Source organism: Haemaphysalis longicornis, unplaced genomic scaffold (assembly GCF_048455015.1).
Source record: "Haemaphysalis longicornis isolate Haplotype H1 unplaced genomic scaffold, Haemaphysalis longicornis Haplotype H1 scaffold_10, whole genome shotgun sequence".
NCBI lineage: Eukaryota > Metazoa > Arthropoda > Arachnida > Ixodida > Ixodidae > Haemaphysalis > Haemaphysalis longicornis.
The window spans coordinates 106,757,081-106,766,335 of record NW_027526204.1 but is presented as its reverse complement, the minus strand read 5'-3'; the positions used below and the strand labels follow the sequence as shown (position 1 = coordinate 106,766,335).

The 9,255-nt window shown below is 47.8% G+C and overlaps 1 non-coding gene across 1 annotated transcript; it reads right to left on the bottom strand.

Moving 5' to 3' along the window:
- Positions 1 to 677: 677 nt before the first annotated feature.
- On the bottom strand, positions 678 to 749 carry Trnad-guc (transfer RNA aspartic acid (anticodon GUC)). The gene has a single exon. It is a non-coding gene; the product is annotated as a tRNA-Asp (tRNA).
- Between the last annotated feature and the right edge of the window lie 8,506 nt (positions 750 to 9,255).

The following is a 9,255-nucleotide window of genomic DNA, read 5'->3' as shown; positions in this document are numbered from 1 at the left end:
GAGGTACACGGGCATCGATACCTCGTACCTCCATTTTTTTTCTTCTTTCTTGTATTAATGTGCGTGCATAACTTTATCTTTTCTGATATTTTCTTTTCACAAGTTCCGCAACCACGTGCTCAGATACTATAGCTCCAATCTGCACGAACGTGATAACGCTAAGAAAGTAAGCCACTTTGGTGCCTTGGAGCAGACATTTCCCCGACAGTGGTGTTAAAATTGCTCTCCACGCTGATTTAAATCGATTTAGATTTGAAATTAAATAATTGTATGTCTGAACTAAAATAACTTTTCCCGGTGCGCCTAAAAACAGGAGAAAAGTAGCTTCTTGCAACACCTAAGCAGACCCACTAATTAAAAAAAATAAAAAAAAAAACTCCGACGACCGGTAAGCAGTTCTTATTAGTCCTGAATGCGAAGGCATCAGGTCCAATTTAGCGTTCCGAGCCCAACGTGGCGCCGAAAAGTTACCTATACACGAAAAGTAGGCGGTGATTTATGAACAAGTCTTAAAATTTATAGACGAAACAGTGTTTGCGTGGCGCAAACGAAGCTCGAAAGCATGTGATCTAAGGAAATCGAGTGTTACTTCCTGCTGGGGTCCTAAGCATTTCTGCTTAAAATTCGAAAATAAAAAATCTTAGACAAGACATCACAAAAAAAAAAGAAAAAAAAAGCTCCCCGTCGGGGAATCGAACCCCGGTCTCCCGCGTGACAGGCGGGGATACTGACCACTATACTAACGAGGAGGACACGAACCGTGGACTTATATTACTTGGACATGGCTTCTTGATCTTTCATCAATGGTGTTGCTTATTTATTTGCTGAATGGTTTTTAAAATACGTTCACCGCGGATGTGACACGACATCGCAACAACTCATAACTAAAGCGCTCCATATTGCGGTGAGGGTTAGGGCAACGCCCCGCAGGTATACGGCAAACTTTAGCTTCACCACGCAATTCAAGAAATATCGACAGCACGATGAAAATGGATTTGACTAACCTGACTTTATTCCATTTGACATGATTGTGTTTCTCTGCCAAGCACGGAAATACTGAAACAAAATACAACGGAGTGACGGCCTCCGCACTCGGCAGCCAGGCCATGGAAGGAGAACCTGACCCCACCCCTGTTGTGACTTACCGCAACATCACCCTGCATTAACGGCTAGAACGGAGAATCTATGCACCCCAAAACAAAAAAAACAAGGCTCAACCCTTCGCTTACTTCAAACAAACACGTTCCCTCACCCAGTCCGGCTCCATATGCAGTTCCGCAATCAGCATCCACCTCAACTCAAGTTCTGCGGAAATTCAGGCTCCCTATACCACGTAGTCTGGGAATGTAGCCAATACCCGGACTTGCCCCATCTTTTCCTAACCCAGAACTCGAGCACTTGGAGCATGACCTCGCCGACCAGCTCATGCTGACGGAAAGGGCACAACGTGCCAAGACGAAGCCTGGACTCCTGGACTAAGGAGCCATCCCCACGCATAAAAGTGTTCAATAAAAAGTTTTGGTCTCTCTCATCATGTCTCAGCAACACTAGTAACGGCACCATTCGGACTGTAGACAGAACAGCATTAAAAGGTACTATACTCGGTGACAACTTAAGAACGGCACCGCAAGTTGCCGCTGTGCCTTATCACCGTAGCCGGATGTTTCTCCGCGCGGCGCAAGTAGGGCGTTACTGGGAATATTGTGAACATGGCGTGAGCCGTTCCCGTGATTTTTTGGACTTAATATGCTTATAAACGACTGCAGTGACGACAAAGAAACTGCGTGAGACAAGGCAGACGATATCACGCATTCGTGGCAAACCCCTTTCAAAACGCGCGCGCACTGACGTCACGGGTCCGGCGCTTTGGCGGAGTGATACACTACATGAGGTGGTGCCGTTCTTGAGTTGTAACCGAGTTTAGTAACAGACTTCTTACACCACGATCAAAATAGAAAATATGAAAAACGTTTTACACTTTTCTTGGCTGCTTTCCATCATTCCTTTTCAAAATAATACTTTTTTGCGCCTCCCATGTTCCTAATTACCCGTTTCCCCTTCTTGGACCAGGGGTGCCCCGGTTTCATATTGAAAGGTACTATCTGCACGTTTCAAAATATGACTTGCTGAAGTCCACCTTTTCCCCAATATGTATTCACAATTCAGTTGACTGCAACACCAACATTTGTTCTCGTTTTTCGAGCATAAAGTTTCGACCACAGTCCTAATTAACCTTAATATACAGCAACATTAATCCCTCAAACATTTCGGTGCAAAATTCCATAAACACAGACACACAAAATCAGCTGCAAATAACGCGGGAATAAAAAAGATATTCTGTAATCATCTAGTGCACATATATTACGTTATTTTCAAGTCTAATGATCTCATGTAATTACCCTTTTTTTACATTGCTTTTTTGTTTTAAGGTGACACAGTTTGAATGTATTTTTAACCTGTTGTGCCATGGTGGTACGGGGAAGAGTCTACATTTCAAGAACCCGTTTAATAAAGTAAGGTGATTTGTAACCTTAGGTAGGCGGATATCGCTAGTGGACCTTTGTTTGAGCGGAAGGTCACAGACCGCCTTTGAATGTCAAAGAAGGTCAAAGAATGTCAAAGGGGGGGGGGGGGGGGGGTCAGACTTTTTTTTTAAGGGGCAGGTGCAGCCCCAGCTAAATCACCCGCACAAGGTCACTCTTAATAAAAGACAAAATGGAAGCTACAGTTGCCACAACCAACACTGATCCACTCCCAGTGTCCGTTACGACAGCGGTGGCGGAGTGTATTTTTCCGACGACCACGCCACTCCTCCGAGTGAAATGCTATACACGTGGAGTAGATCTGTTCCGCTTCATTTCCGTCGAGATTGTATGTCCTCGCTTTAACATAAAACAGCGTGGAAGTCGTGCTCAGAAGAAGGAAGAACGCGTTCTGAGGAACTCTCCTTGGTATCCTGTTTCGGTAGGGACGCCGTTGTTTGTTCTCTATCCGCCGGAGAGATAAAACAAACTTTGAGCCGCGGAGAAAAGCGAAAGGGGGCCGCGTGAGGTGAGAGGAGTGGAGAATAAAATCTAGGTCACCCTTGAGTTGCTGCTGCGGCGCTGCGGAGAGTCTGTTTTCAAAAGCTACAAGTATCCACTTTGGCGCTCGCAAGCTGCGCCCGGTTGCATTGCCGCACGCCTACAAACCCTTACTCGAGTCAAGGAGTAAATACGGACCCGTGGGCGACAGAGAAAAAACCTCGCTCTTCGTTCATAACAGCGGTCGAGACGCCTCTCAAGTTTCGGGACATGAGCGACGAGTGGCGCGCGTCCTTTTTGGATTGTGTATTGGATTGAATTGTGGATTGTTATTGTGAAGCTAAGATTTTGAAGCTCTTTGGATTGTGGATTGGAAGATGAGAGCTGAGGTCTGCGCGGCCGGTCCAGCAGACTATAAGCTCGAGCCCTTAGGAACACAAAAGCGTGTCGGTCTACAAGCACACTCGAGTACAGTCCGACAATCTTACACAGAATGGGGTCCACCCGCTGCTAGTTCGATGTTTGTGGGTATAACATTCGATGCGTGGTGGAGACACGAACGACGGGTCGAGTTTGTTGGCCGTCAGAGGTCGCCAACTTGGGGCCAACGCATTCGCTTACTTTACTTTTTTTTTCGTTTTCTCTTCTTTCTCCCTGTCTCTCACACTCCTCTAATCCTGCAATCCCTTTGACCGTAGTCTCAAGGACCACTTGAGAACGTCGAAACTAGGACAGCCTAAACGTCTTGAACAAATACCACCGCGAACTTTGAGTTGGTTGAGCGGCAGAGACTTGTGGCCTCGGTGTGTATGCGCAAAGTATTACGCCGGTTGGAATACAGTACAAAGCACTGCACTGTCGTTTCTTTTTCTTTTTTAATATTTTAGCAGTATTTGAGCTTCTGCTTCGTGACTCTCTCGGTGGTGTGATCGCTGGCCCCGGATGTTGAACAGAGCGGACCTTTTCTTCCCGTACTTCTCATTAAAACCTTAAAGAACGGTAGTCTCCCTTGGACCAGGAAGCCAACCCAACGTAAATACGCCTTTTAACACGTCAATACAAGGTATACCTCACAATTGAGGGCTGTATAAAGGGCTGAACTAAGACCATCACGATCTCGGAAATTCCAGAGGCTTAAGTCATCAAAATAATTTTAAAACTACCTCAATTGTTATGGTGAATTCTAAAAGTCTGCTTCATAATTTATTACCTGTCAGAAGAGACGCGAATCTGCTCATTAACTTTGCAAGTTCTACTCGACTTACTGAAAACAAAATGCTACGATGTTAAAACAACGCACGTTGTATGTCTATATTTTCGCCGCTAAAGCTATGTTCAGACTACCGACCCAAAATCTATGCCGTGATCTATGGCCGTAACAAAACGGCATGACACGCAGTTCGTTTGGCTGAGGCGTGAAATGACACCATTCTTTAAAAGTTCATGGATTGTAGGGTTTAACGCTCCGACGCAACGCAGGCGATGAGGCGCGCCGTAGTGGAGGGCTCCGGATTAATTTTGGCCACCTGGGGATCCTGAACGTGCGCCGAAATCTCGTACACACGGGAGTTTGTGCTTTTCGCCTCCATCAGAAAAGCGGCCGCCGTGGCCGGGAATCGAACCCGCGTGCTCAGCAGCGCAAAGCCTTAGCCACTGAGCCACCACTCTTTAAAAGTTATTACGACAGTTGCGGCAACAATCTGAACCCGGCCTAACTGCGCATTTGCGTTCGATTTCTGATATTTCAATGCGGCGAGCGCATCCTTTCAGTGTATCCAGTGCTCTCTTGATAGGCACTTCACCCACTATCACATACTTCCCGCTCGCGCTCTTTCGAGTGCTCTCTGATAACGTTCCGCGGGTGTCATCTGAAGTTTTGGGTTTTGTGTATGGTATCTCGCGGTCTTAGGCTCCCCTTTGCAACCGTCGCTTTCCTGCAGTGAAAGATGCCAAGGTTTACCCTTCTCGAAGGCGCGCGTCCTCTTTCGGTTACCCGTATCTTAGTTTCTTGATTGAAGTGTTCCCATTGAACTCCGTATTTTGCGCTCCTACAATTTCGCTTTTTTTTTTTGCCTCAGCTCCTCCTATTTGTTGCGTCTAAAAGATTACCCTAAAAAGGTTTACCGCGTCATTTTTGGTTTAAAGATCGTATTTGGGCTTTCTATTTTAGAAGCAAAATTGCTAACGGTCGCTTTCCTGCCCAAACGGCCGTTTACCATAGCCGACCCTATGAAAATGCATGACCGGAAATCTCTCCGAATCTTCTGCTCGGATTGGTGTTCCGGTACTGTTCCTTTGTACAAAAGGGGGTGATCCCGGATCACCATTCGGGCTCGAACAAGGGCCGTACACGCTCGTGGTCAGCACGTACCACAAAGCAGTCCGCGCTCAAGACCAGGGAGGAGGCCTGAGTGCTGCGTTCTCTCAAAACGACAAACGTCACTCTAGTAGGCAATTAGCTCGCTTCCCGATGGTCGCTGTCTCTGTCAGCTGCTGCTACTACCTTCGACGGTAACTAATTAAGGCGCGCTGCCTGACTGCTGTACTCGGGTACAACTTAAGAACGGCAGCGATGATGATGATGATTGCTATTGGATTCCCCTTTGTAGCGGGGTGATGACGTCATCTTACCAAAAAGGACTAATATACCTATGTTTTATACTCTTGGTTTAATACTAGCGTTGCTTAGGGCAGGCACAAAAAGCTGATTAGGCACAATATACTTCATTTTCCTGTTACAGGTGGTAACTGTCCTAGGCAATATTCCCCCCTCTGCTTTTCGTCCACCAGCATTCTAATCTTCTTTTCGTCGCCTCGACAGCCTTGAAGTTAACTTCCTCTGTGCTACCCTTAAATCCTAGGGCTTCTGGAAGCCGAATATTTCTGGAATCCGAACGGAAGTTGCCGCTGTGCCTCGTCACCGCAGCCGAATGTTACTCTAGTGCGTTATTGGGAATATTTTGAACGTGACACGAGCCGTTTTCATGATTTTTGGACCTATGAACTACTGCAGCGGCGACAAAGAAGCTACATAAGAAAAGCCAGACGACATCACGCATGCGCAGCAGTCTCCTTTCAAAATGCGCGCGCCCGTTGACGTCCGGGTCCGTCGCTTAGGCGGTGTGATACTGCACATGAGCTATTGCCGTTCTTAACTTGTTCCACATTACAGCGTGACGACTGCCATATTTGTGAGACGGCCCCTTTATCGAGTCGGCGTAGCTCCGTTCCAGCAAAACTCAGTAAAGCTTCCTAAAAATAACCTACTTTTTTCTTCAGCGACATATCCGGCACCTTGCCGCACATGAGCCTGGAGTGCCCTTGCGAAGACCGCCGCCCAGACCAACCTGTGGATAGCCAAGCATCATCAACAACCCTGACTGCTGCACCACAAGAAATTGCAAGCACGAATACAACCGGTCAACCCGACATTGCTGAAAAGTGGGAGGCTCGTCTACGAGGATCAGGAGAACCACAACAATCTGGTGAACCGGGCGAAGACGGCAGCCACCGCCAGAGGTTTTCTGGACTGAGGAAACCTACCACCTCGTACCGGCAAGGACCAAGTCCTAGCTAGTCTTTTCAGACAATAAACGTCTCTCTCTCTCTCTCTCTCTCTCTCTCTCTCTCTCTCTCTCTCTCTTCAGCGAGTGGCCTTGCAGTGGTCTTTGGTGGCTTTGAGGGGACCTCACCGTGGCGCCGTTTAACGCTACGTGCGGTCCAAAACAAAGGATTGAGGGAGTTGATCTTATACGCCTCGAGCTTCGCGATCGCTGCGCCGCCTGCCGCCGCTTCTCCGCGGCGTTGACGGGATTTGCGCTGCGTGGCTGATAGGGCCGCGTGCAGTGTTTAGGTTCTGTTTCGCTGCTTTTCGCCTTTCCGCGCCCTGAAAAAAACTTGTTATGTGACGTCTATAGTCAAAGAGTACGTTTAGGTCACTTAAAAAGCAGCTGTGTCTTCGTAGAATACGCGATCGCCTGCAAGAGCTACCTGGAGACGCGGTGGACGCGGTGCTGCGCGCTTCGTCGGCGCTCTTCCGGGCGTCGGCGACGGTAGCAACATATCACCCCTGTCACCCCCAAAACATCAGGCACAAATGAATTCTACTGTCACCTCGTTTAGACCTGATACTGGCACAATGAAAGGTTGGCTTCATTTTGCAGCGTCGACAACGAATGCGGCTTCGTTTCGAATATATACGTCGCAGAAAAATATGTTTCGGGGATGTGATTACCCAATCCCGGACAATAACTTATGCGTTTTATAAGCGTACAAACCATGCGAAAATTTTAAGTATATTCCAAGCCTAGCTGTGCGTCGTTAAATATGTGCCCACACACCAAGGCAAGTTAATGAAACCACGGAAAAATAAATGCTGTGCAAGTGCGGAATTAGGAAACATAATTCTCTAACAGAAATTAAAAAAAAAACAGTGCTGCTTCTGACATGCTAAAGACGTTGATCGAAAATTAAGCCAGGTAGGGTTCACTAGACCAACTATTCGCGAAATGCACTGCTATTTCGCAAGACATCGTTGGGGGGGGGGGGGGGGGGAGGAGGAGGGGGACGCTGTCTACTAATACGGAGCGGAATCAAGCAATGAACGTTTTAGTGATCACGCCCACGCACACACACACACACACACACACACACGCACACAAAAATCTCGCGTTTACTTTCCTTTTGTTTTTCTACTTCAACGAACAGCTGTTCATACGGCGGCCGCATTTTTGAAATATACAGGGTAGGCTGTTCAACAAGCGATGAAAGGTGTCGCTGGAAGAGAGTGGTATGTGATAAGGCCCTCTGATTTCAGTTTCTGCTTTATTCTGCAGGCTCCCTGTTCCATATGACGATATTTTGAAGAAGCATTAGTCGCGGACGCGGATTCTATTCTAAGCCCGTCTCCGCGCTGCTCGCAGAGGAGCAGATGAATGTTTGCGGGCGCTCACCTCACGACAAGAAGACTTTGCCGTGTGCTGATTCCAAAGTATAATTATGCATTGTCCATCGTACTTTTGTTGAATATTCCAGAAATTAACACAGACGGGCTTTTAAATGGTGGTGATCAATATCTGAAGTATAATATTGGCAAACGTAACTGGCGTGCTGTCAGGTATGAGTGCCCCGCTGATTATATGTAAGCTCACAAAACCAATTTAAATCGTATACCGTATAGCCGTAGCATGAACATCTGAGGAACCGGTGGTTACAGAGACACTGCTAGTAAATTCAGGTCAGTGTAACTACAATCGGCTCCATCACACGCCGGTTCCGCGACGCTGGCCTGTGACACACACCTGGCGCTTATACAGACCGAATATGCCACACTAAGATCGCGTCAGAAACATTTATACTCTCGAAAACACACCTCATTTGCGAACAGAGTGACTGCTCCACATAAACATGGATTTCAAACGCCCGCACACGGTAAATCTCAGTCGTGGAGGTGCTGCAAAAGCAGCTGCGGCACTGGGGAGCGGGACGCCGACTCCCGCGCCTGCTTTCGAAACGGGCCGCTAGGGGGATTTCAGTGGCGCCCCTACAGGCCGCGCTCGAGGCGTATAGGCTCTACAATTTCTAATCGTATCTAAAATTACCACCGCCCATGTGCGCTTCATTTCTGTTGACCGCAGATTGAGCGGGCAGCACATCAGTTGAGAATGCGTTCTCGTAAGTTTGGAAGAAAAGTCTGAAGGTCTTTATAAATTGCGACGTTAAGAGCAGCAAGCATACGAGCGGGCTTCACGCACGCTTGGAGAGATCAACGTGGTACGTGCTTTACGTTACACCGTGAGTCGCTATTGCAAAAGATGCAAACTCCTGGGAAACAGGCAGTGTTCGTGTTCGATATCGGTTCCATGGCCTCGTTATAAGGATGCCTTTCTCTTTTCACCTGCATGTGGCGTGTGAGGGCACCTCCTTTCTGTCCCTGCTGCCAGACGACCGTATTCGCCATCCTCGACCACCTAATCTGGCACTGCTCCGCGTTAGCCCTGTGTCGGCCTGCCTCCACAGCTCTATGCCTCCCGATGCCTCTCAAGATAACCCTCCATATGAAGACCCTAATTTTCTCTCAGCCCCTGGGCTCTCCGGAGTAGAGAGTGGTATCTCAAGATTAGTGTAGGCCGGGGTCTACCCCGGTCGTGAAAATGCTCTTATAAGATATGATCTTCCTTAGCCTGGCCTCCGCTTATTGAAGGGAACTCCTGTGTGGTCTTCATGGACAAAT